This window comes from Chiroxiphia lanceolata, chromosome 5, assembly GCF_009829145.1.
Source record: "Chiroxiphia lanceolata isolate bChiLan1 chromosome 5, bChiLan1.pri, whole genome shotgun sequence".
Taxonomy (NCBI): domain Eukaryota; kingdom Metazoa; phylum Chordata; class Aves; order Passeriformes; family Pipridae; genus Chiroxiphia; species Chiroxiphia lanceolata.
Genome location: NC_045641.1, coordinates 46,868,075 through 46,895,257, shown reverse-complemented (window position 1 = coordinate 46,895,257; position 27,183 = coordinate 46,868,075). Strand labels below are relative to the sequence as shown.

At 36.9% G+C, this 27,183-nt stretch overlaps 1 long non-coding RNA gene across 1 annotated transcript; it reads right to left on the bottom strand.

The window, feature by feature from the left end:
• LOC116787586 lies at window positions 1-26,486 on the bottom strand. Its single transcript, XR_004357339.1, has 4 exons — window positions 26,157-26,486; window positions 25,101-25,236; window positions 1,696-1,839; window positions 1-20 (listed from the first exon to the last, which is right to left on the bottom strand). It is a non-coding gene; the product is annotated as an uncharacterized LOC116787586 (long non-coding RNA).
• Window positions 26,487-27,183: the final 697 nt, after the last annotated feature.

The window sequence follows — 27,183 nt, the reverse complement described above, 5'->3', positions numbered from 1 at the left end:
TGTGTAGTCATCCTGTGATCCTATGCAAGAAAAACACGCAAGAACATTAGGTAGTCATTAAGGTAGCAACAGAAGCCCTTAACATAAATTACGGTACAGTAATTTAAAAGAATATAAGGACAAGAGATGTTTGAAGCTTAAGCTTCTTTATTCTTTAAGCCTTGAAAGTATTACCTGCCCAAAACTTGGGAAAAAGACCACAGGTAACTCCTTTTTAAGCTTAAGTGAACGAGTCAGTGTTTCTGTGTTTTCTAAAAAAAATTAATTTTTTTAAGCAGCTAAAATGGTATCTACTATTTTCTTACTACTTTATAGTGACTGGACTAAGTAACTCCTTTATGTTAAAACAGGCAAACATTACCACATGCTTTTTTTTAAGGCATAGAGGAAACTCAAAGTGAGAAGTACACAACCTTTCTCCAACCAAAGGAAAGGAATTCTTCTGAGAAAGTCTGGTTTAATGAAATACTGTGTTTCCTTTCCTGAAACCTACCAACATGATAATTGACACGTTGAATTTTTCTCCACCTATAAGAAGTTAAAGTCCACTGAAGGAACAGGCAGCTCCAGAAAATTTACAATGGGAATCAAGTCCTCATCCCAGAGTTAGATGCAAGAGTCCCATAGGTTCCACCAATATGGCTGCTTTCAGTTACTGTGGAAGACTCACACGCTGGACTTTTACAGTCTTGTCTTCAGTTCAGAATAGCGACAATCAAATTATTGACATTATTGAAATTATTTCTCAGGCAATAAAATAAGTTAATTAGATGTTTCTCTCCATGCATCAGTGGATAGTTTTCTCCACTGTGATGTTTACAGCTGACATTCTCAGCAGAGGACTGAAAAAAATGAACAACCTTTCTGTGCAAAGCTCAGGGTGTTCCCACAACATCAGCCTTTGTTTTCTGACTGTATAATGTGGAAATCTTTTTTTTTTTTCATTTTTTGTGCATATTTGTTTGACTAAAAGACTAGCGGATTTCAGTCTCTAGCTCCAAACTATGCACTTTTCACTGACAATAAAATCTTAAAAGCTTCAGTTTGCACCTGAGCATAATTGTAATAGCTTAGAAACTATAAAAGAGCATAGTCAAGAAAAATATCAGGAGTGCTTATGAAGCCTGGCTTATATTTTATCAGAACTTGACTAATTGTTTACTAAAGTTTTATATTTACCAATCACTGATGTGTGATTTATCAGAGTATATTTATGCTTAACATCAGCATTCTCTGTAGTATTGACTATCTGAAATGGGACATTCATTAAGAAGTCATCAGAAAGGCTGATCCTGGGAGATACAGGAAGACGCAGTAGAAAGCAGGATAGATCAGACCTTTATCTTTGTTGCTGGAGCCTGAAGATTTACCTCTTGCTTTAAGACTCCAAAGAAGAGCAAAGGAGTAGAAAAAAATCCCCAAACTCTGATGTTATTTTCTTAATAATTATTTCAGGACACACTAATTAATCGTGCTCTGCCGAGAGAGAAGCAGACAACCTAAAATTCCAAAATCTTCAAATCACTACAGGAATCAGAAGGCTGCATGCAATTACAGAGGGCAAGCATTGACATTATTTTGTATAATGTGCATGTCCTGAGAATAATTGCCACTAGGAATATTATCCCCACTCAACATGTCAAACATTAACACAAAATCAATATGGAGCCACATTCCCAACGTTTTTTCACGCACCTGTGGTTACGCCTCCCTGAAGGGTTTTGCCACACTCAGCACTGGGCTCCCCCTGAGACACGGGAAGAGGTTCACTGCAGTCCTCCTGCTCTGCACAACCTTGCTGCCCAGGGGGTCAACAATGGCTCAGCAAGACCCTGACATCTGTGGAGGGAAAGTGCAGGTGAGACAAGATTGATTGCTGGTAACTTGCTGCTCTGTCCAGCAAGTCTGAGAAATAGGAAGCATAAAGGTTGTTTTCCACATATAGATGACATCCTTGTTTGAAGGATACAGTTGGAGTTGCTTTGTGACAAGCCTCAGTCTTAAGACATGACAGAAATAAATCGACAAGAACAGCCATCCTGCCAAATACACTTAGATTCACACAAAAGCTGGATTTGATAGATCCCAAATTTTATTTTTTCCCAAAAAACATAGTTCTCTTTTGAGCTCATTATAAATTAAGTTTCTCTTCATTTTAGAGCTAAACTAGGTCTTTAACAGGCTCTGCACTTCAGTTTATCTCATAACGAGACATCGCAAAAAACCAGAGTTAATCAAAAGTATCAAAATATGAGGGAAGAAAACCCCAGAAAACCAATCACACTACTGTTTTTCTTCAAACAGGCTGTAGCAGATCTCCCTCCTTGTTACACTCTCATGGAACACTGCTCAGGCAGCTGTTTCTCAGCTAAACATCCCAAACTTGCCAGTCTCAGAGGAGCTTCATTTCCCCAGCCAATGTGCATCCCTGTGAGTCATTGGCATCTTTCAAACCCAGATTTGAGAAGATTCCTATATACATTAAAAGCTACTTGAGTTACAAGGGTGCAGTTCTAACACAATTCTTCTGGATCAGGTATTTGTACATAAACCTGTATATAGCCAGTATATATATATATATATATATATATATATAGTCAGAAAACTACAAGAGTTGATCATCCACAACTGAATTACCCACTAAGGCCACTGTCTACTCCTTGTTGCGAAGTGTAACAAATCAGTTTCTCCCAATATGGTGATGCTAGTGCTCAGAAATCACTAGAAATCTGTGTCCTGGATATTTTGCTTTATGGAATGGAGCTCAGTTATTCCTTTCCTTTTTCTCCCCTCAGGATTCCAAAGCTCAAGGTGAGCATTTTGCTGAGGACCATGGAGGAAAACCACTGCTAATTTCCATGACACAGATGGGAAAAAGATCATAACCACAGCTCCTCACCATCACTGTCTGGAAATATACTACACTCAGTTATCAATGTCAGGATATAGACATTATCTAGTCAAATAAGATCAGGAGGGGACTATTCAGAAAAGCAGTTCCTGCACACCTCGTTACCGAAGATGAGGAGGCAAACACGACCCCAATATCATAGGAAACACATGTGGCAATTTCTACTGCTTCGTCAAGAAATCCACATCACTTTACTGCTAAAACTCAAAGCCAAAAAAAGTTATTATCCTGGACCAACATATTTGTCTATCTTTTATAACAAGATTTTCAGAAGAAAAGGTATCTCTGTGGAGAGATTTGGTCTCATGTGAGTGCATACTGGCAGCAGATCCTCTATGGGGTTGCCAAATGAACTCACAAACTTGTGAGAGCCCATGTAGCTTCTTGCCTTCGTTTCGTAATACAACAGCTTTTACAATCAAGAACCTTACAGACGAACTAAGAAAGCCTAAGGCAAGTTTTGAACCTACTGATTTTGTGTTGTTGAGTCATAATACATGATGCAAAGTCATCTAAAATATGATATCACGCATCCACTTCCTTACCACACGAGATCTTTTCTGGTTTAACCAATGCTTGCGATGTTTCTGAAACCAGACTGCAACTTTTCAAAGATTTGAGAGTATCTTATGAATCAGTGCACAGACAAGTCTTTCCACCAACCACTGACATGCAGTTTTGCTCAGGATGGCTTGTAGAAGAGGGTGGGTGCAAGTTACGGACCTACGACTAAACAGGAGTTTGGCCAAAACCCCTTGCTATTACAAAAAGAGCCCCGATGTCTTTTGTAATCAAGAGGATCCTGGATTACAGGTGCTTATGATAACAACCTCCACAGAAAAAAATCTCACCAGAGCCCATGTTATAAGCTTTATAATGGTGAAAGACCAAACAATCCCATCTTGGAATCAAACCCACCGGTTGAAGACTATACAAACATATCAAAAATCAATGCTTGGATGCAATTCTCCTTCAAGGTCAACTTGTGAATGTAGCCTGCTGAAACACAGGCTTCCACACAGTGCTTTAAAAAAACATGGTCAGAAAATGGAATATCTCAAGCAAAAAGTACTCTATAATGAAAACAGGACATTTATATAGATACATGTAACGTTTAATTAAGAGAAATAATCGCCACATCTTTATATCAGCCAAGGGTTTCAAAGTGATCAAAACTCCCCATCTAAACCCTATTTATCCTGAGCTGAGAAGTTAGCTCTTTCTTACTCCTGAGTAAGAGGCATGGGAATTCCTCTGCAGTCTATCGAAAATATCATTTGTCTATGTACTGGTACCTATGTGAGTAAAAGAAAGCTATTGAAACAATTCAGCTAGTGTTAACTGGCTACAACATAAAATTTTTTTGTCATGCATGAACAACAAATTATTCTTCTATCCCAATAAACAAGAAATACAAACTGTGGAAACAATTCCTCCAGTCTCATGGAATATGCATTAAAAGGTTCAACAAAAGTTATTATCTCAGATTGTGCTTCTACTATTGCATTATTGATGAGCTACTTCTACTGGCATTTGTACTTCAGTTACCAGAAATTAAAGCAAATACTAAATGTCTAAATACAGCATGCCTAGAAAAAATACAAGTGTTCATAGGCTCCAGGATTCCCTGCAGTCCCAAAGGGATTTTCAGAACCTCACAGGTATCTTCAGGTCCTATAATTTGCATTCTGCTTCTCAGCTCAGCTTGCAGATGTTTAAAAATACATGCAACAAGACAATTCACTTTGGCTACACATCTGAGAGGTTCAAACATCTGAATTATTCTGTCTGAGGTCAACTACAATTTATGTGCCAAATTAGGTTGAAATCGAGCTGGGAAGAGCTATGAAATACTAAGATCTCTGGTGCTTGGGAACTTGTGGCTATTTATGAGCAATGCACATCCTCTCTGATCTTCTTCCAGGAAAAGGAGATACTTTCAGGAAACAAATATGAAATTTAAGCTTTCAACTTATGAATCTGTAGTTTCAATCATTTAAATTTTGCTGTGCAAACGGATATAAAATGTGGATTAAAATAGCAAAATTTCGTAAGTGTTCATTGCTTTTTGGAATTCTAGAAGACAAACAGATGCACATGGCATCATATGCATTTGCATGCCAACAAGACTTGAAATAAAGATAAAATCTATATCACTATACCCTTTAATATAATCAGAAAATATTTTCCAGATATATATCTAAGAGATATATATCTAAGTGGTATAATTCCACCAAAATGTTCTTATACTGCATAGATACAGCATTAATTTTATACATATATATATATATGTTTTAATATAATCCAGTTAGTTACCGAGAGAATGTTCATCCCAAAATGTATAGACTACTTTTTGCACAATTCAAAATTGTGAGCTAGTAACTCAAGTGACTCTTACTATTCGTTCTCTAAAATCATTTCCTACAAATTTCTGAATGATGGATGATATTTCCTATAACTATCTCCTGCAACATTTCAACACAATTAAGGTATAACTAAACAGAACTCAAGTGATTCACTTCTTCAGGGATTCATGTTTAAGTTAATTCCCAACCCCCAGTCTAAAAGTAATCTTTGCTTTCTCTTCTCTTGGAACAGATAACACCAATATTTAAACTACTCTTGGGAAAGGACAACTTAAAACAGAATTATCCACAAAAATGCTAATGACATTAGCATTTTTTTCTTTACTACATATGCTAAATTTCAAAGCCCGAGTAGGGATTTTAAGAATCTAAAGTAGTTAACAGCCTTTAGCACTGTTAATCTCTCTCCCACTCACCTCAGCCCATTCCCATCAGCCTCCCAGTCTTATCTCTACTTTTTCCAGGAACAGAGAATAGAAAAATGAAAGAACAGTGGGGAATGGGCCAAGATGCACTTGTAGATATTTCTTTTAGTACTGAAGAACTCAATAGCACAATTCGCTAGATGTCAGCCACATTTTTCAGGAATAATCAGCATACTACCATAAATCTGGAACAAAAGCCTCAAATATGCTTTAACGAACTGATTCCAAAAGTTTTCAAGATTTCCATCTATCAAGAAGCTACAGAAAAAAATAATTACTGTAAGAAGTGATTTCTGGTATTTTTTTATTCCCTATTTATCTGAAATCAAACTTTAAAAAGATTTTATTCAACCAAAGTCCTCTATTTGCACCAATATATGAAATTGAAAACAGAAAAAAAATCCTTTGCAGGGAGAGAAAGAGAGTCAGAATCTACTAAATCTATCTTATCTGACACAAAATTATGTGTGTAAAAAATATGTGTAAAAATCTAGCTTGTCTTAGCGCAAAATTAAGCTGCTTATGGTAAGGTTTTAAGGAACACAAATGATCACAATAGAAATAGAGAACACTACAGCATGCAGTTTCTAGAAATATGAATGTGAAACCTCAGTTGGATCCATTCTGTAAGCTCAGAGTGCAATGATAACTATGTAATTCAATTCCTACACAAGACTTAGAGCTGCACAAAATGTAGAATACACTATAAAAGATCCAACTTCCCTGATCACTACAGGTTCCTAATGACCACCTGTGCATTGCCTCCTTATGCAAATCAGAGCAAAGCCTGGATAATATAGTTTGAGAATTTATTTTCAGTGCAACCTTTAAAAAATGCAGAACTATACATTGAAATAAGTATCTCCTATTTCAGGAGGAAAAGCAACCTTGCAGGCCCCTAACCTGCAAGAATAGTCATGCCAGTACCCTGAATGCTGTCCTTGGCCATGTCTAAAAGCAGACAGTTAAGGAAGAGTATAACTCTACGACATATTCCTCCTACTTTCTGGTTAAATTGGAGATTTAAACTTAACTTGAATTAGCAGAGTACATCAGGACAGTTAGATTTTATAGTCACCGTGACATGTACCCTCCATGAATCTCCCTAATTCCATTTTTAACTTATTTATACCTTTGTTCTCCTTAATTTCCTCTGGCACTGAGTTCCACAACCCAACCAGCTTCACACTGCCAGGAAGGGTTTTAAAACTTGTTTTTCCTGGGCAGCATAAGAAACATTATCAAGCTGTTCTCTGGTTGCCTTCTCTGCACATGTCCTGCTGTAAGGAGAGCCAACTCTGAACTAATCATACCGTAAGAGAGAGAGACTAATCTTCTTTTTCCCCCAAATTCTTATTTCAACCACTTCACCTTGTTGGGAACACAGCAGTAAGGAGGCTTATGGCTGCTCTAGCAATCAATCCTGACACGTTATTTTGCTCCAGGAGTGTTTCTTGAGCTCACATCTATATCTAGTTATGTCTGTATTTAAATTAGCCATAATGTTTGTGAGCATTAAAATCACCATGCAGGAAAGCCCTCTTATCTTAACAAAGCTGCCCAAAACAGTCACTTTATATACAATCCCAAGAAAGTTGGAGGCTCAGGGACCTGCTCAGAAGTGGTAAAAAAACTCCTCTGAGGCACAGTGCATTTACCCTGAGCCCTACCAAAAAGAATAAAATGGAGGGAAAGGAAACTGATGGGGGATGATAAAGTTCAAAAATAAGACACAATTTCTTTCAATTAGAGAGAATTGATGCTAACTGAACTTCTCTGACTGAACCAATGACCAAGGGAACACATTCGTCTGCATTTCACCAGATTCAGTAAATCACTTAGTGTAACATGGAAGATATGATAGTTATAATGTGATGACATTAAGAAGGGAAAAAAATAAGACTGAACAGCAGAAAACACCATCAGTTAGTGAGATTTGTTAAGCTAAGAGGTGGTCCCCTCTGTTAGTGCAATTTAAACATTTCTGAGAATATTTAAAGCTAAAAGATACAAAGAAAAACATTTGAGGAGATAATTCCACATGGAGAGGAAAAATAAAAAATTAAACAGATTTCTAGCACATTGCTCTCCCCCTTTATTATCAGGAATTCTTTAATAAAAGCTGTACAAATTTGACCTCAGCCTGAAACAACCTCTACAGAGTTGCAAATGCTGATGGATGGCTATCATATACTCAACAAGCAGACAGCCCTGTGGAGAAGGGATAATTTGAGGGATGAATGGGATTAGTTGAAGTTACTTCAAAGCTGCTTTCTCTCTCCCCCCCTCCAAAGGCACTATCTCACATGAGTACGACATTCCAGAAGAACAATGAAATTGGTAAAGCAACAGAAGGAAAACATATAAGGATGGATTAGAAAAACCCTAAGCCCTGAACAGAAGCAGAACCAAGTGTGTAAAATTTCTTCCTCTCTCTTCCAAAAGAAGAGAAAATGCTAATAGTTGCTCCCCACACCTTGAAAGTGCCCTGCAATAGCACCATCATAAGGTAACACTGTTCCATTTCTACAGATGTGTTAGGACCTGTGGTATGAGTATCTAAGCAAATTATACCAAAACTGTTATCTTTTTTTTCCTTAGTGTTACTCATGCCAGATGGACTAGTCTAAATATTATTAAACATCATTAAATATATTATATTTAAGCTTAACTTCTGCCAGCATGGCTAGTTAACAAGAAGAAAAAATAATATTTCAATAAATTATGTTCACAGGCTGTGGTGACAGGTGCTACCCTAAGAACACCAGTACTTACACACAGTCTCAATTATTTTCCACAAATGGATAGGTACACTTATCAATCCTTCTGGCAAGATTTCCACTGCTGTCAATTGGTGGAAGATTTAAAAGGCAAGCTAGGAAAGTCTATGATTTGCTATAAAAATTAGGAAGTGCTTAAGTGCCTAGATCACAGTCCAAGGGGAACTTCCACACTTACAAGACTAAATTTCATTAACTGTCTCTGGAAAGTGACCTGCTTTCTGTACTGCCACCAATATAACCCTACTTTTACCCTGACATCTCTAAGAGATACTCAAAATAACAAGTCCTTGTCAGCACAGTGTCAACACACTTCTAGGAACAGAGTGATTACTTTACAGTAGCAAAAACCTACTGAAAATTGCTTTTACATATTATGGTATCTACACCATATCAACACTCAATACTTTTATGAGTATTCTAAACTTATGCCTGTGTATATGTACAAACACAGTAAGCCATAGCAATTGATGTGTTTTGCAGGTTTTTTATTTGCTTGGTTGGTTTTTTCAGGTTTTTTTCGTTGTTATTGTTGTTGGGTTTTTTTATGAGCTAATGATGTTTATAGTCTAAGAAGCTTTTCAACGGTGACAAATACAGTATTTCAAAAAGTGCATGTCAAATCTAGCATGCCTCTTGGAAGACAAATCAGCATGTGTTATATTTTCAAGTCTGCAAGCACAACTGTTAAGTATATTATGATCAACAGGAGGAATGCAGAGTATATCAAAAGGGAAAAATAAAATACTAAGATGCTGATAATTGTTTATATTTAAATCACTATTAACTAAAATAAGCCTTAGCCACTTCTTATTCATCTCCCTACTCCTTTTCCTCTCTCTGCTCCCAAAATAAGACTGAGAAAAATTGAAATCTCTGTGTAATGAAAACTTACTCAACCTCCAACAATTTGCATTTAAAGGTGAATTATAATTTCATTGGTTTATCCTGTAGTGGTTCTTCAGCTTTAGAAACTTTTTGTAAAGGCTGAACTTTTGTATGACAGTTTAGAATAAATGTTCACTAAATGCACAGTGTTTAGATGCCATCCTTGTGTATATGGCCTTTTCCAGCAAAATAACTTTACTCACTCAACTTAATCAGACACTTTTATCTCTGCTCCCAGTTGTCCACACAAACAGATTTTTTTCTTTAAAATTCTGGAAGTGCCTCTCAACTGAGGTATAAAGTGCAGGAGTTTATTCTAACTGAACTTTACCTAGATCACCCAACAGAGCTCCCAGTTTCCACAAATTGCTGATTTCTGATCTTTGCCACCACTTCATTTCTCTGGAGTGTTTTCTCACCAGCATCATGCTATCACAGACATGCCCATCAGATACACAAGTGGCCTTGGGGAGCAAATCAGATTCTGGGTACAATGTGAAAAGTGGTAATATTCCTGCACACATGTGACAGGACTGAGAAGGCAGAGTCCCACTACCTCTGCCCTGGGCTTCCTAGGATGCCTAAGACATCATTCAGAGGGACAGGACAGGATGTTTCAGTCTGAGAAGAGGCATACAGATGCGCAAGGGTATTAACTGACTGGCTTTCTCATTCTGGTTTAGTGTCTGTATGGATGGGAACTGCCATATAATACTGAGTTGTGGAGCTCCCACCTCTCTTGACTGTCCTTTTATTATTTATTTTTTAATTTCTCAACAGACTTTTAAAAATGGATTAAGGAGTTGAGACTCAATCTGATCTAGTTCCTGTATTCTAAAGGTTCATACAAACATCTAAGCATCATATTAACATAACAGCAGCAACAATCAATCCAGCATTAGACTGAAAGCACTAAATTCAGCCATAACACCAACTTTGGCCTATTGTATCACTTTTCGATTTTATGTAAGAAATTCATAAATCATAATTTCCCACCTCTTAAACCCTTTGAGGAGAAAAAAAATAATCTAAGCAATTTAAGTGAAACAGAAGCTTGGTAAAGAATTCCCTTTTTCACTGATACATAATAACCTTCTTCTAAGATCCTTCTTGGAAAAAACTTCGTAAAATTTTTCTTGAAATGCTGTGGGTCTACATTACAAGTAAGTTGTCAGTGTAGGGACAATTCTGAGAAGTATAAAAAGAAACAAAACAGATTAAAAGGAAATACAGACCTGGATCTCATTTGCAATATGGGTACAACACAGCAAAGAGTATTTTTCATGCAGTAAAATACACATATATTCTGCCACAGTTAATATCTAGTGCAAGTTCATGGCTTAGAAAGTGCCTTTGTGCCATTCTTGAAGTCACTGCATTCAAAAGAATGAAAACAGGAGTGAAAGAACACCTTTAAAATGCATTTCACGTTTTCTTCTAGTCCAGAATTACAATTACTACACACTTTATAAGCCTGCAACCAGTTTTAGTAAACTGCTACTTATAGCTCTTGCATGACAGCCAGCAGATGAAAGTGGTGAGTAAGAGCTCTCATTCACTGCTGCTACAAAGCCACTACCTTTCTGATTTCTTTCTTCAGAAACAAAGACTAAGTGGGGGGATATAAGGTAAAGGGCTATTTTTAAGAATCCGTATTTTTAAATCACTATCCGGAAGCTGGCTCAGTTGAGTTCTTACTAGTTGTCTCTCACCTTCCGCTTCTGTCTCCATAGAAACCTTGCAGCAGCATCACTTGGCTCACTAACCTGAAGTCTTCAGATTTGGCTGGTGCCAAACCTGGCTGGACAAGCTGGTGGAGGATAACGGCAGCACCACTTCAGTGCTGAGGTTCCCATTGCTGGCCTCCTGTTGCATGGAGATCACATGTATAAAACAGAGAAGCCACATCTAAAATGTTGCACAGACTGAGGGAGAAGGTTCATCTATATCCCAGCTGCTTCCCTTTACTCCATCACCCTTGGACAGATGCATACATGGACTGGGAAGAAGGACACACCTCAGTTTTCATAAACTAAATCCCACAAAGGCTAGAAAACAAGTGAAATGGAGGGACAGTCAGCTGACTGCTAAGCAGGGGACTACTCCAACTCTTTTTCCTATTTCCCTGCTTCTAGAAAAGTGTAGTGGATAGCATCAGGAAATGGATTTTTAAAAAGAAGGTCAGTCAGAACATTCCGAGGCACATTGTAACACCACCTATGCTGTGGAAAAACACAGTTGGAAAATCTTTTGTCCATGGTATTTGTCTACTTCAATTAGTTTATCTAGGAACAAAACTGCTTTTTTTTCTAGTGTCAATCACTTCTTTTAGAGAGAGAGAGGGTACTGAAAAGTAATTTGTATTTATTGATTTATTGATTTATTTGAATGGTCTGCACATGAATAATGCGCTATTATTTTTTCCACCTGCTGCAACTTTTCTACCACCATTATCCCAACTGGAATATACCAAAAAAGTGACATTTTGAGCTATGAGTCACCAGGTGACCAAAACTGGGTAATCCAATGCACGAGAAGTTACTACTGACTAAAGACTGCCCAAGGGGACTACTAAAACCCAAATATGGGGAATTGCTCTCATCAAAAGGAGAGGGCACGTTCAGGCAGACAGTCTCTCAGAATGGCTTCCCCTGCCAAGCCCAGCTAATCTCATTTCAGCTTGAGTAAATTGATCTTAAAATACATCTCCTCTTCTCTCAGGCACACATGAACAGGTAGAAGTGGGTTATGAAAGCAAAAGCACAATAAAGACTTCTAGAAACTTGCTAACAATAAGGGAGCCTAGGGAAACGCTCAGAGCTGAGTAAGAGGTGGTAAAATGTATCCTGTGAAAATCCAGAGAAAGAAGAGGCTATCCTCACATATGTAAGAACTACTGCAGTAATATATGAACACAATCCTCCTCTTTGTAGCTATTAGGCCCTGCAGACTGTTTCTGTCCAAGAGATGTTTGCACAGTGCGCCAGATCGCCTAACGATCTAGAAGCAACAGAACTGATTTTTTGTTTTATTTTTCCAATGTATTAAAGCCTTAGCCTCTATATGAAATATGCACTTGCTGAAAAAATCAAACCATGCATTATGGAACAGATTTGGAGCTTTGGTGGGTGTGGGTAGATCTAGAGGTTACACAGTTAACATGACTAATGTGAACATACATGAATATATTAGCACAATGAGTAAGTAATAGATACTCCTTACCTGTTGTGTTTGATCAAATGCTAAAGCATACTGACAATCCAAATGTGTATCATGATGCAAGAATGCATTTGCATAATTGGCTTTTATTATATCTAGAGTTGTGAAGAATTTCTAAATATAAAGAATGTATAATGACAAATCTTAGTTTTTAAGTCAATTTCATGGACATGAAAGGTGATGAACTAAAAGGAAAAATCTCAGTTTTGTGCAATAACAGTTTTGAACCAATGTGCTGCACACAGATAGCAGTAATCACAAGTTACTTGTCATGAAGATCGTTATTTCTGCAATATCAGTACACATATACTTACACTGGCAAAATTCTGTGCACAAACCACTTAATAGTTCCTTCTTCCAGAAAGTAGTTTTCTAAAACCATGCATTGCAATCTACTAACAAATAATTTGTTTTCCAATAAAACTTTTCAAAGATACAATTTATGGAGGAATAATACTCATTATTATGGATTTGTTTTAATACCTGTTGCATTTCACTGAATGTTCTCATCACAGAAAGAAGAGCAGTCCTATCAAATCAGTGTTCCTGGTGTGGGACAGTACAATTGCCATCTGTGTCAATGCAACAACCCTACCAAGATGTGCCAAGTGCATATTTTTATTTGACAGAGAATCTTACAGTGCCCCAATCACACACACTCTCTTTCAGTTTGCCATACTTCATCAGTGACATAAACCAAATGTTAAACAGCAAAATTAAGGCTGGTTCAGTTTCCAACAATGAGATCATTTTTCAAATCTAAAGTTTCCAGCTGATGGTCAAGTGAAAGTCTTGGAGGCCTTAGTTCTCCACTCTTAGATGCAAAGGCCCTGTCACAATAACAGGAAGTCAGATTTTTAAGACAGTAAGAAGATATTAAACAGTAGTGAAAATAAGCTAGACAAGCTATTTGTAGAGATCATGTTGTTGCCTATATAGTATAGTCGCTGTAGCAAAATTGAAAAATTTAATGCTGAAAGCTAAGAATAACACTACAAAAATTAATTTCTTCATTCAAGTCAATGCCATCAGCAATGAGTGCACTGCCACCATTTTCTGATGCCACAGGTCCAGAGGAAGATGACAGCTGTTATTGAAGATAAAGATGATTTTGCACAAGTGCTTGAGGAATTACTAGCAAGAAATGAAAGCGCAAACTTCTCCTACCTCTCTAAAGCAGAGGACTGGAACCCACATAATTAATAACAGTGGACTGAACAAAAGCAGGAGAAGCTAAAGGAAATACCTTGATGGGCTAGCGAAAAACCCACAGAGGTAACAGACTCCTCTGGAAAATGTAACCTAGCAATTTTAGTAATGCACTTGTGATTTAATCACAGGATTGTACATTTACAGCATTGTAACTAGAATTGAAACTAGAATTCAAGGGGGTCTTCATTCCCATTCAGGTTTAAGAGTATAAAATCTTTGCCTAACAGATAGACCAACAGACTAATCCAAAGGTTTTTTTGCAAGAAATGATGCTAACAGTGTGGAGCAAGAAACACCATATCAGATCCCTTTCAAGATGCCAAGTGCAGAGAAGAAAAGCGTCCTAATCACATTATTTGACACTCAAAATTACTAAGGCAGGTGGTTTTTGCTTCAGAAGGTGCAGGAGTGAGAGGGACAGGGTCATGTGCCAGAGCTGCTTGTCCACAAACACTGCTTTAGCTCCTGCTGGAGCCCCAGGACAGACCCAAAGAGCTGACATGTCCCCTCCAGCTTCGTGCCGCATCACAGCTGCCTCTCCAGTGTGGACACCAGAGTGTGAGCAGCCATGCAGTCAGCTGGGTCAGGTGACTGATCTGTCTGAAAACCAACCCTACCAGGGAAAAAAAAGAAAGGTTATTTTTCAGTTGATCACAAAAGTTTTATAAATCCTTTCTACAACAAAGAGGAGGCAGGACCGGTGCTTTCTCTGGAATTGCTAGCCCAGGTCAGCAAAGCTGCTGCAATCAGAGGCTCCTGCTCACTCCTTCATGGGCAGAATCACCACACTACTAAGCAGGTGACGGTTCGTCAGGTGATTCCCATCAGAGAGATATATAGTTTAGTGGAGAACAGCTTAGCCCTTAGTTTGAGTAAACTCAAATTACTGACCAACTGGCCCAAAAGATCTCCAGAAAATGGTAACTACTTCTTCCTTGCATTATTCAGAGAGAACGCGATGTTACTCTGTATTTGGAGCCTGAAAATATTTGATATAATTGGTCAATAGTATCATCAAGATGATTGAGGATGATGAAATTGATAGAGAGAGACAAAGAGAACTGCTCTTGCTCACCCAGGCTCTGGTAGAATCTATTGATTTACAGCAAACAAAACAACGCAGTAAACAATATTTAGACAACCTCATAGTTTTATTCTTGTTGCTGTTTCATTTCAAAAAAATGAATGCTATTTAAAGCTCATGAACTTTAAATTGACCACACACACACTCTTTATAAACAAACACACAGAAATCAATATTAAAGGTTATGATAGCAGGTACAAAATTATCAAACAAACAATAGGAGAGGTAGCAAAATTAAGGCTGGTGCTCAATTCAGAACTGAAAGTCACGATACCGTGATTAATTACACAACCATCTTTTTTCTCTTTTTGATAGGACCCCTATCTCATTAAGTGTACAGAAAGACTGAGTCATGGCTTATTTAATCCAAATTTCTCTGTTCTCAAGCATCTTTGGTCTGCAGAGCAATATACAGACAATAGCCAAGATGGGAAAGATGTCCAACGGGGAGGAGGAATGGCACACTGATGATACCTGGGTCAATCACCAGATGTTAAAAGGGTTTGTGCTATCATTGCTCATCATCACATTTAAAAGTCCTCCTCTGCAATCAAAATAACATGAGCCACCCAGACACTGCTTCCATCCTCTACAAGTCTTTAGTCAATAAGGTATCTCAAGAGAGAGACAAGACCGTAATGTCTTGTGGAGAGTCAGATACTGAGGTGTGGCAAATTACGCCAGGAAATTAAGAATAAGAATACATTAGTGGCCTTAGATCAATTAGGTAAATACAAATGCATGTGTGACAACAAACACTAACAGTGATAGAGACAAATACAAGCTTCCTTGTGTAAGAGCAAGAGGGTTTCCCCCAGTCTGTGCTCAGGTGGGTGACTCAGTTGTCCCAAGTGAAGGGAATAGGAGCCAAGGGCTTTTACACCAATAAACCACTGATACTGGGCTCATCACTTGTGGCCAGGGGCAAGAGCAGGCTGGATAAGCCAGACCTTATCTGGAAGCTACCTCATTTGGCATCCCCAACATGTGAAGTGTGCCAAAGCTGCCAGAAAATTCGAAGGAAACCCCCCCCCCATATTTAGTTGTAATTCCTCTGCATTGTTTTACTAGCCTATGACCTACTGTCACCCAGTATGGTGTAAAAAACACCTTAGTAAAAACTAAGTGCACCTTTAAGAAATTTATTCTTATACAGCTTTGGCTTCATCCAAAATGCAAAAAATCATGGAAATCAATTTTACATGTCACAGCTTGTTCACTCTGGGTACATGTGAGAGAATATGCAAACATCTCATGGAAAACATGAGGGAGAGAAAGAAACCCAGCAAGATTTATGCACTTATTTATACACAACATTATGATATATTCTTCTGCCTCTCTTTCAAAACAGGCTATTAGTTAATGGAGTTCACAGTGAATATATCCAAATTATGCACCTGTTTTTGGCAAGATTACATGCAAAATCACACATTTTAGAGAGCAAAAATACAGGTTTTTCCACTGTTGTACCTTTATTTCAAAACCTGGACTATAAATTAGCCAATAAGGTGGCTGTTGACAAGAAAGAATAATGACTTCATTCACAGGTGACCACTAATAAAATAAGCTTATAAATTTTCCTGTTTTCTTGCAATTATTTGCTGGATCTTATTTATATTTTTTTCATAAATGGAAAGTCTGCCACAAAAATTAAAACTGTACTACCAGTAAAGGAAACTTGTTTCATAAGCTGAAGGAACTCCACAAAAAAGTAATGATTTTTTTTTTCTCTCACTTTTGTACTACACCAGAGTGGTGGTGAGATTTTTGCCAGTTAATGCACACCATTGTATTATGCACTACTGAAATAAAAGATAGAATGTCTGCATTCTCTTCCTTTAAGAAGAATTCTGTAGCTCTGAAGAGAGTATTTCATATTATACTTGCATTTTAGAAGACCAAACAGTAATAAGAACAGGAATAAGGACATACGGTGTGTCCTGATCCTACAAACCCTTACTCCAAAAGCAATTTCTGCCTATGTATGATGAAATCAGTTAACTTAAATACAAATGTGCAAAAGACAAAAGATATAAACCTTTCAAAAAAGCTTAATTGCTGTGCTATCAAATGAAAAATTTTCGTAAGATTAACGAACTAGCTTTTTTTCCTTACATTTGTAGAAACAAACAGCAAACATGAAATACATCATGGTCACAAAAAATTACTTCTGATTAGTATTTTTAAATGTTTTTCTAAGATATTTCTCATTCAAAAGCATTTAAAAAAACATGGTCTTTTTGTTTGGTAGTGCTTACATTAAACCCCATAAATCTACTTCCAAGTGTGCAGGACTGATTTAGGAGATTCTTATTGTATAAAGTAGACAGTAGCTGAACAGTGGACTATTACAAAGCATGCTTACAAAAAGAAAATCCAGGTTAGTTCTGTAACTAGCATCTCAGACCATTTTTAGCAATAGCTGCTAATAACTGTTACTCTTAAAAGCCCTGAAGCAGTAGCACTATTGTGAACTAACCCCAAGGAACTGCCTCTGCAAATTCTGCTATCAATCTGATGCTGAAAAGAAGCTCAGTAGTTCCAGAAACCTTCGTAAATTCCATTTCTTTGAGAATTGATTCCAGGAGAAGCTATCATGTACTCAGCATACTGGGAAAATCTGTTACCACTGTAGATTCAAATTTTAAAAATTCACCTCAGGAAGACTAAAAACTGGCTCAATTAAAATACTAACACTTGACATAACCTGGTATTAAAAATAATCTAAGAAAAGAAATTGGGCTTCAGAAAATGCTACTTTTACTTCTAGTACAGTAGTTTAAAAATGCATACAATTGAAGAATTATTTTTTTCTCCGCATGTGCTAAGCTATACTGAACTCTATTATATAAAGCTATTCCTTATATTTTAAAAAGCAAAAGTTTTGCGTTTTTTGCGCAATACATTTATAATACTGTCAAGTACTGAGACCAACAATTGTTCTCATTTTTCACTCTGTGGACTAGTAAAGGTAGAGTAGCAAATTTTGCATGAGCTGTATTAACATCCAGCTCCACACAGTTTTATTTATTTATTATTACTCTACCTAAAAATACCCCAAACCCCACAAATTAAAAAAAAACCCAAACAAACTAGCATAATATTTTGCTTCTGTTATGTATTCTGTATCACGTTTGCCCATTGTATATACAACCTGAATGACTACCAGCAATTTCAATGCAACAAAATTATTACTACTCATATATAAACCCCACTCTATAGTCTCAATTACCACTTAGGACAGCTCCTACTGAAAGGATTTCTAATATAGATGAAAGATTAAGAACCACACAAGTAGTACATGTCTGGAAGTAGCATATATCTGGTATTACTTTAATACAAGGAATTTGCCTATGAAACTTGAAATTTCCTACAGCCAAAACACAGTTTATTTGAATGCAAATACTTTTAGAGTTAGCAATAAGAAAGTGGCAGCAAACAGCATAAGAAATCGTACTCCTGACTTTTTAATATCCTTTCAGAATAAATAAATTCATAATTGATCAATTATATATTCAAGCAGGGAAACACAATGCTAGCATTTCATTGTCCATTGACACACAGTCTCATCACCAGAGAGCACAAATGAAATGCTAATGGCAGAGAAGATGAATGCCAATTTCCTTCACTTTGCTCCAAGTTTCAGTGGCTCTCTACAATAAAAGATAGCTGTTTGTGGAGACTGGCTTGTTCCATACCATTAACTCAGAACAAAACATATTTTTAGTGGGACAGCAGTGTTTACTTGTAAGAACTGATGAATTGTACACCACCATTTATCACTTGTAGACAAAGACATTCAGGCACAATTTTGGACATAAATCAAGGTACATGCTCCTAAATAAAAAAGGGATTGCTTAAGTCCCTAAAACTGCATAGATTGAGGTCAGATTGGCCATAGCAACCAAGAATGGTACTTAGGCCTCCAGTAAGACTTAGCAACCAATAAATGAGCTCAGATGTCTTTTCATCTCCACTGGTGTGAAAGCCAAAATTAAAAAGATTAGATCACGCTGCACCCATCACAATAGACTTCACAGTGAAAAAGTCATTTCTAGCCTTTGATTCACATCCAATAAATAACATTCATCCCTTCCATAATGAACAACTTTCAAAGTAAATTGAATCTCCATAGTGCTGCTTTCCCTTGCTGCACCGTATTTACATAACAATATATCACAGGAAGCTCAGAGTGGGTCTTGCAAATGGAAGACGTGTCTTTAGCGCTGATTACACTATACTCAGCTTTAAAATGCTTACCACTTAAACATAATGCATTGCAGATTATAATAAATAATAAACAACACCTTAAATCTTGTGATATGAAACTTTGTCATTATTTCAATATGGAAATTTCATCATAAATAACTCCCTCCCCCTTTCCTTTCCAGTCCTTCTATTTGAGGATATTCAGCAAATTCTACTTTCCAGGAGCACTGATGACACTATCTGTACGGCATTTCTAGGAAAAGGGATAGTACGCTATTTCATTTTTACTGCCTCTTTTCACACTGTTCTTCTTCTCTTTTATATATCTTTTCAAGTACTCCAACGATTCTTTTTAAGGTTCCAAACACATCAGTAACCTATTACTCCAATCTCACACAAAGCACTAAGTATTGTTCATTTTGCTCTCCCTGGAGCAGTAGTTATTTGTAAATAGGTGAAACTGATCACAGCTGCAGGAATATAACACGGATCTAACATAAGAAATCAGAAAACACAACCAGCAAATTTTCGGTGTATGTCATGTATTTCCCACACTCAGTTTGTCATTATTAAAAATGGATTGTCCTTCCCTTCTTACTGCAGGTTGCATAAACTGATGTTTAAAGGAAAATGTTTGAAAGAAATATATCGAAACAAAAATTCTACCCTAATTAAAAACATGCAGAAATAATTTCAGCCCTCTGCAGCAACAACTCATGTAGATTATACTATGTGAACTCAGCAGGGAACCTCATTAATTTTTAAAACTCTCTGACCCCACTGCAGTTAAGGGTGTAAAAATAATTACAAATTAGGGTTGAGGGAGCACTGTTTTAATATTGCATGTGTGCTATCAGCTACACAACATTTTATCAGATATGGATATTTATGATAGCTAAGCATAATTTTAACATAGCCAAAATGAGGCTTCATGGTTAATTTTAAAAAGGCAAATATTAGAGATCTTATATTTTCAAGAACGTAACTATACTAGCCCCGACTTCCACAAAAAAACCCTGCCTGCTTTCTGCAAACGTTCTCATAACACAAAGCACGGCAATTACAGGTTAAACGCTAGTAACACCCTGGATACGGCAGTAAACTAGAATATTTCTATAACAAGGCACATTTGCAATCTAACAAATTCTAACTTATTTAGAAGGCTATAAAATAGTTGGCAGAGGGTATAAATATTCTCTCTTACCTAAAACTTGTCAGAAGAAAGATCCTTCTCCATTGTTGTCACCTCCAGTGCCCCCTCTTGCCACCATGGAGATTGGTTCTGCTATGTTTATTGCTCTGTGCCTCAGTTACAGCCGTGACACTAATCTGCCTGCACAGACCAGCGAAGGGGTCTGTGTGAGTGTGCGAGTGTGTGTGTGTGTGAGAAAAGAGAGCCTGCTGACTTCACAACTGGGATCCTAAACCTCAGGCCAAGTCAAGGCTGAATGAAAATGATCAAAGCTCTGTCCCTCATCAACAGAGTAGACAAGATTTCTCTACCCCCTCCCAATGAGAAGTAGGGCTGTCATTAGGGATTCCCACTAAAAAGCCTCTAACAGAGGCAGACCTTCTCCAGACTGCTAGTGCCTGCCCAGCAGCCCGTGCAGAATACAGGTAGCTATTGTTCCTGAGACAGATATGTAACCAGCCACTCAGACTCTGACAGATCTCAACAAACCAGTGAGCCTGCCTTCAATTTAACTCTTTATTTACTAGCGCTTCACTTTTTACAAAGATCTCCTTTTGCCCTGGAGAGAGAGGGAAAGGGAAGGGGAAAAAAAATCAGTAAATTGTTCTGGTTTTATTAAGAAAAATGTTTCACGTACATAGGCAGTAATCCTATGCAAATTTAGGAGTATTGACTTTCATTTTGAAATCTTGTCTAGTCTGGTGTTGGACAACACAGAAATAGCACACTTCAGCAGTAAAACAGGATTCTAATCCTGAAAGGGAAATAATTCCTGCTCGGCCTTCCTCTGAATTCTCATAATTCATAGGGAAATAAAACAGTTTGAATAGATAACATGTATCTTTGCTCAAATATTCTAGGTATTAAGACACAGAGAAGTTTAGTACAAAGGCTTCAGCAGTTTTTCCACCAGACATCAGTTTTAAGCATTGACGGAAAATGAAGGCAGCACCTCCAGCAGAAAACTGTGCTAGAGCAAGTACATAGTTGGCCGGTTAGTTGGCATAAGAAGGAGAGATACTCATTTAAGTCTCATAGCAGTTTTATATTTTGATATAGAGATTTTACTTGCACAAAAAGTTGTGGGTTTTTCTTAATTTTATATGACACAGAGCTTAAGTATTTATTTGCAAAGACAGAGCCAGTGAAGCTGTTAGACAAAATATCCTGACATTTACACTCTGTGCTTGACTTTTAGGAAGTCTAGCATTATTATATGAAAAGCTAATGACTATGCATTCTGTATAACTATTATATAAGTTCAGCTCAGGTGCAGACTTCAGCTTTAAAACACTTTTTTCCCTTCTTCTTTCCCTTCTTCTTTCTAAGTCAGTCTTGACTTCATTTCAATCAGGCTGCAGTAGGATATGTGTATGTATGGGTATACTTGCCTTAAGGTGTGTGGGTTGTATTGTTTTAAGGTAATTTTAAGGTGTAAATGTTGAAGATTACCAGCAAAATTTTCACATGGCAATAAAATCAGATTTATAAAAAGCACAGTTAAAAAAAAAAAAAGAATTGAGACTGCTAACACAAGTGCAAATTACAGACATGATGTCAAAACCAGTATTTTAATGTGGTAGACCCTATCAACTCAGAGAAGCCTCCTCACTCATTACAAATAAACAATCATTTTATCAGCAACTTTCAACTGACACGCTAAAGAAACTACATGTCATTTAATCTGAAAGTTGACAATTGTCACTTCAAAGCATTTCAAAGCAATCTTTTCTGTATGTATGGGAATTTAAGTACATTCCTACAAAAGTACCAGGCATCCAGTGCCTTTCAAAATTCTTCCAGTGCAGCGAGGAAACAGGTAGACAAACAGGAAAGCAAATCAGTGTTACTCAGTGTAACACACCCTGTGTGGCAGAATACCTCTAGACTACCAAAGCCGTTTTAAAGAACCAGGACTTTACATTCAGAAACTTCATTGCTGTTTAATTCCAGAGTATCTCTTTCATATCAACTGTAATATCAGTCTTTAACGTTGGACTCATCAGTTTATGTAAATGCCTGGCATTAGGTAGGAAAAAAAAAGCTTTCAGTTATAAGTATGTTTACAAATTAATAGTGTTCTTAGAGAAAAAGATTAATTTATTATGAATTCTGAAGCATTGCGCACCAGTTTCCCTTCTATTTGAGCAAACTGGTAACAAAGTATTGCCACTGAATGGAATTAAAGATTGATGGGAAAATATATACCAGGAAGGTCCTCTGCTGCTAATGTACAGCACAAAAAAGCTGTGCCAGCCCTTGCAGGTGAGAATGTGGTCATGAAGCTGCAATAACGAAAGACTGTGGAGTACACGTTACTGCTGGAGAACATCTACCCTACCAGCATGCACATACCGCTGAAAAACGGAGAGTACCGATAACACTCCCATGGAAAGCCTGGTCTGAAGCCCCACCAAGGACCATGTGACAAGTTCATGGTCATATTTGATTTAAACCTCTGGTTAGGCCTTGCTAAGTGTAATAACTTTGGGATATTTCTCCTTGAATCAAGGATCCCACGTGTCTTCCAGCGCCACGTTATCCTGGTACGTCCTCATCTGCTGCAAGCTTGGTATCTATATGAATTTGCACACCATTCAAAAATGACACAGCATTAGTAAATACCACTTTATGGGAGGATGATAAGGAAAACTTTCTGAAAGGAGCCCATGTCAGAGCTGGGCACTTCTTGGGAAGTTTGAGAAGTTGGCGCTTGCTATGAAGGCTTGACCTGCTCCTCCTCCTCAGAAACCCTCTCTGCTTTCATTGAAGCAACCCCCAGGCTGCATCCATGAGGGAAACAATTTTTTTCAGGTTTTGAGGCAAGACTAGAGAGAAGTATTCTGCCCAACGGCTTTCACAATCTCTAGAGGTCACTTTTGAGTAGGACAATGGCCACTCTTCCCAGTCAAGTCACTAGTAACAGATATCTTGCTATAAAGTATATATTTATGGGATTTATGTAAAGGGTGATGTTTGTTTACACTGACTGGCACTATTTTTTTCTCTCTCTTTTTTTTTTTTTTTTTTTAAACAACAAAACCCACACAAGAACAGAGGAAAATGGAAAAGTGGGCTCCTTAAGGGGGAGGAAAAGCAAGGCTTTTTTTCCTTTTTTTTTTTTTATTGTACTGCTCATCTATAAGAAGCAGGCATTATGGGCACAACATTGGACAAGTAATCTCATGTACTATAGGATATTTGAACAGTTTAATGGATTTCCCAAAAGGAGAGCACAAAGAAAGCCAGGTAACAATCCTGCGTCTGAGAAATTTGCTTGAGAACAGACTGCTGGAGTCACTTCTTTCAGCTAACCCACACAGCCCCACTTTGTGAACAAAGCCTCATACCAGTATCCCATATCCATTTTCCTTTGGAGATTCCATTTTAATGGTTCTGAAGTAAATACCTTTGTATTTAGAAATTATTCATACCAGATATTCAGTAACTAACTGTCTAATAGAGGTGAAATGCACATAATGTATTCAAATATGCAACCTCAATTAACCTTTTGCCTCAGTGTGTGGACAAACCTATCTATAAAAAGTGAGCTCCCCCAAGATCAAAAGTCAGTTTTACGACTTCACATTGTTTATGGCTAGTTCCCTATATAAAAGAACATAACATGAGGTGATCTTCATGAGCTGCAATTCAAATTTAACTCATTGTTATTCTTGATCTTCATTTCTTAATATAAAAGCTACAGTAAAACATCATATGAGAAAGCACTGATTTTTTAACGTTTTTTTAACCATGATAGTTTATTTAAAATGTGGTAACTAGATTTCATTTATCTCAGAAAATACTGGAAAATGTAAGAGAGAAAACATAAAGATATAAAAATATTTAGACTGGAGACAGTGCCTGTTTTGCTTTGGATGTGGGCAAGTACAGCACACAGTTCAGAAAAGAACTTACAATTAACATATGTTCAACTATATTTGTACACTGCAATATAAAACAACCTGGAACTACAGTTGATTAAGTATCCTTAGTCTTCCCCAAAATTTTGTATGTATATTATTAAAATGCTGGGCTAAAGAGCACAACTTTTTTTCCTCTCAACTCTTTCACAGAAACATAATTAGGGTATTGCATTCTCCCCAAGATGCTTTGTGAAAGCAAATGTCAGGGATTACAATTCAGCAAGATGATTACAAACATTCTGCATAAAAGCATAGGAAACCAACATCAGAGGTACATTTCACCAGTTCACGTTCCTCCTACAGATTACACTTTTGATATGTGTTCTGTTGGGAAAAATGAGTAGATGGCAGTATCTTTTTTTTCCTCCCCGATTACTGTAGAGCTAATATCAACAGACCAAAACACTGTTCAAACAAATGCTTTTCTTTTCGTAAAGTTTCAGATTCTGAGTCCCAAATACATACTTTATAAAACCTCACTCCATTCAACATTGAGCCCAAACGCTTGCCTAGCTAACTAGTAGTACATGAATTGCAGTAACAGGACATATACACACACTGTAGAGTGAATTAAACCATCTCTTTTGAAAAAGTTTACTTTTTAGATCAATCATGTACCCAGTTCCATATTAAGACCAGAGATAAACAGAATAGAACAAGATATTTTCTTTATAAAAAAAGAAACAAAAAATCCACAAAACATATCCCAAACCCACAAAACAACACCAGCACCACCCCAAATGTGATGAGCATGAATAGAATTTTTCCTTAAGAACACTGATTTAAATAACCAGAGTACATTACAGATATTCCAGTTTGACAATTCACTTGTTAGCAGGAATTAATATTTATCAATTGTTTTAATTGTTTTGATGGATTTGGACCTACCATTTTAAGCACTGATCCATGGGAATTGCTGTTTTTGAAGGTCCACTTTTTGAAGTAAAGTAGCTTGATGGAGAAAAACAATTCAGGACTGCCCCTGTAGCTTCAACCTGCTGTGGATAGTTTTCTTCCTTGGAATCTTTTGATAAAAGTCAGAACACAACCTGATTTATTAATGTAGCAAAGTCATTACAATTCAGAGCTAAAAATGTTATTGGACTTCCCTCCAGCTAGTGCTGCTTAAGGAAGCCTTTAAAAAGCAATTTAATTACACTCCACAAAGTCAAATTTCCCCCCCAGATAACTGGTTTTCATTGTACACATAAAAAGCTGCAATGAAGCCAATAAGTCAAAATACATCTTTTTTTAGATTTATATTTATTACTGAAAGACTGACCTGCTTTAGACAGAATTGTATTGTCTGTGTTTTTCTACTGTTAACCTGAAATCTTTCTGTTCATAGTATAAGCACACACTACAGTAGCATTCACCAATGTACTATGACATCAGAATATAATCAAGAATTCTTCTGGCCTCTTACATTTATAGACAAATAACTTTATACTGTCATCTGTCATCGATTAAATTTTCATATATAAACTTACTGAACAAGAGTTAAAATATTCACACTGTTTAGAGAGCTTGAAACAGTCGGAAAGTACTTGCCTGGCTTCAGTCATTATCAGTATATTTTAAAACTGCCATACTAAAACAAATACTAAAACCTGTTATTGTGTGTATATATATAAAATACAATAATATATATTACCAATGGGTATATTTATATTCCAAGAGCCTGGGAACAATAGTGCTCTTTAGAACATCTTGAAATATCAAACTTGTAAAGCTTGCACACTAATTACAGCACAACAACAAAAAAAAGAAATCCAAAAGCTATCAAAGTTGTAAAGGCAAAAATAGGCATGAAATTTTTCCATAATTAAAAAACTTCACAAAAACCTCACAATCAAACAAGCCCTAATATTGTTTACAGCCGATACATATGACTAAAAGAAAAATCTTCCATCTAAAGAAACCAAATGGAATAAAAATACTTACCAGATATCTTATCTTGCTTTGAATTCATGTATCTTTTTTCTTTTTTCTTTTTTTTTTTCTTATTAAAACAAGGAGATTCAAATTTAAAAGCTGTATTAGTTACTGTCCTCCTGCTCCTGCAGCTCTTCAGTTTTAGGTACAGAGGAGCTTGACTGGTATTGTTTTGAGATAAAGAGAATGGCCTGTGTGAGCCAAGATATTCTGCACTGTCTGATGATCTCTGCAGTGCTCTTAAACTCCTCCACCGAGACAGGTATTTTTTTGCTGTCTGTTGTCCAAACAGGTTCATCAGAGCTCTTACACCCACCTTCATTTTTCAGTATTAAAGGCCCTATGTGCTGAGAGGAGAGAGGTTTTTTTCTCTCAGTATTTATTTGCTTTTGGATTGGAGGAAGAGGCTCAGAGATTTTCAATTTGAGATCAAAGACAAGTGCATGCAATGGGACGAAACATAGTTTTCTCAATTGTGCTCCGAATAGTAGTCCCTGAGTTCCCACATTCAGCCCTCCCAACTCTATAAGCTTCACGGGGTAAAAAAGATTGATAGCTATATATATACACATACACAGACACACACAGACACACAGACACACACACATTTTAAATATATTAGTTTTCCCCCTCGCAGCACTGCAGTCTCTCTATTGTCAAATAATAACTGTATCTGAAAAGAAAGCACTTAATAAGGCTAAGGTCAGACTGCTTAGACTTGGCATTTGCTGCGATAACAAATCAGAGATGATAGCATCGTACAGATTTATGAATTTTTTGCCCCCGCAGTCACAAACATCAGACGTTTACTTTATAAAGAAAGCTTTTAGATTCTTCCTGCAGTTTCCATAGTGATTTCATTTTTTCCCTTTTATCACAGATTGGCTGAAGTACTGCTACCCTTTGTGCTTTAAAAGGCTTGTGCTACCAACTGTCGATATAAAAGCACTGTAGCTAAAGCACACATGCAACACAAACTGTCAAAAAGAATTGAAATAGATAAATACTGGCTAAAAAAGGTTTCAGTATTTTCTCT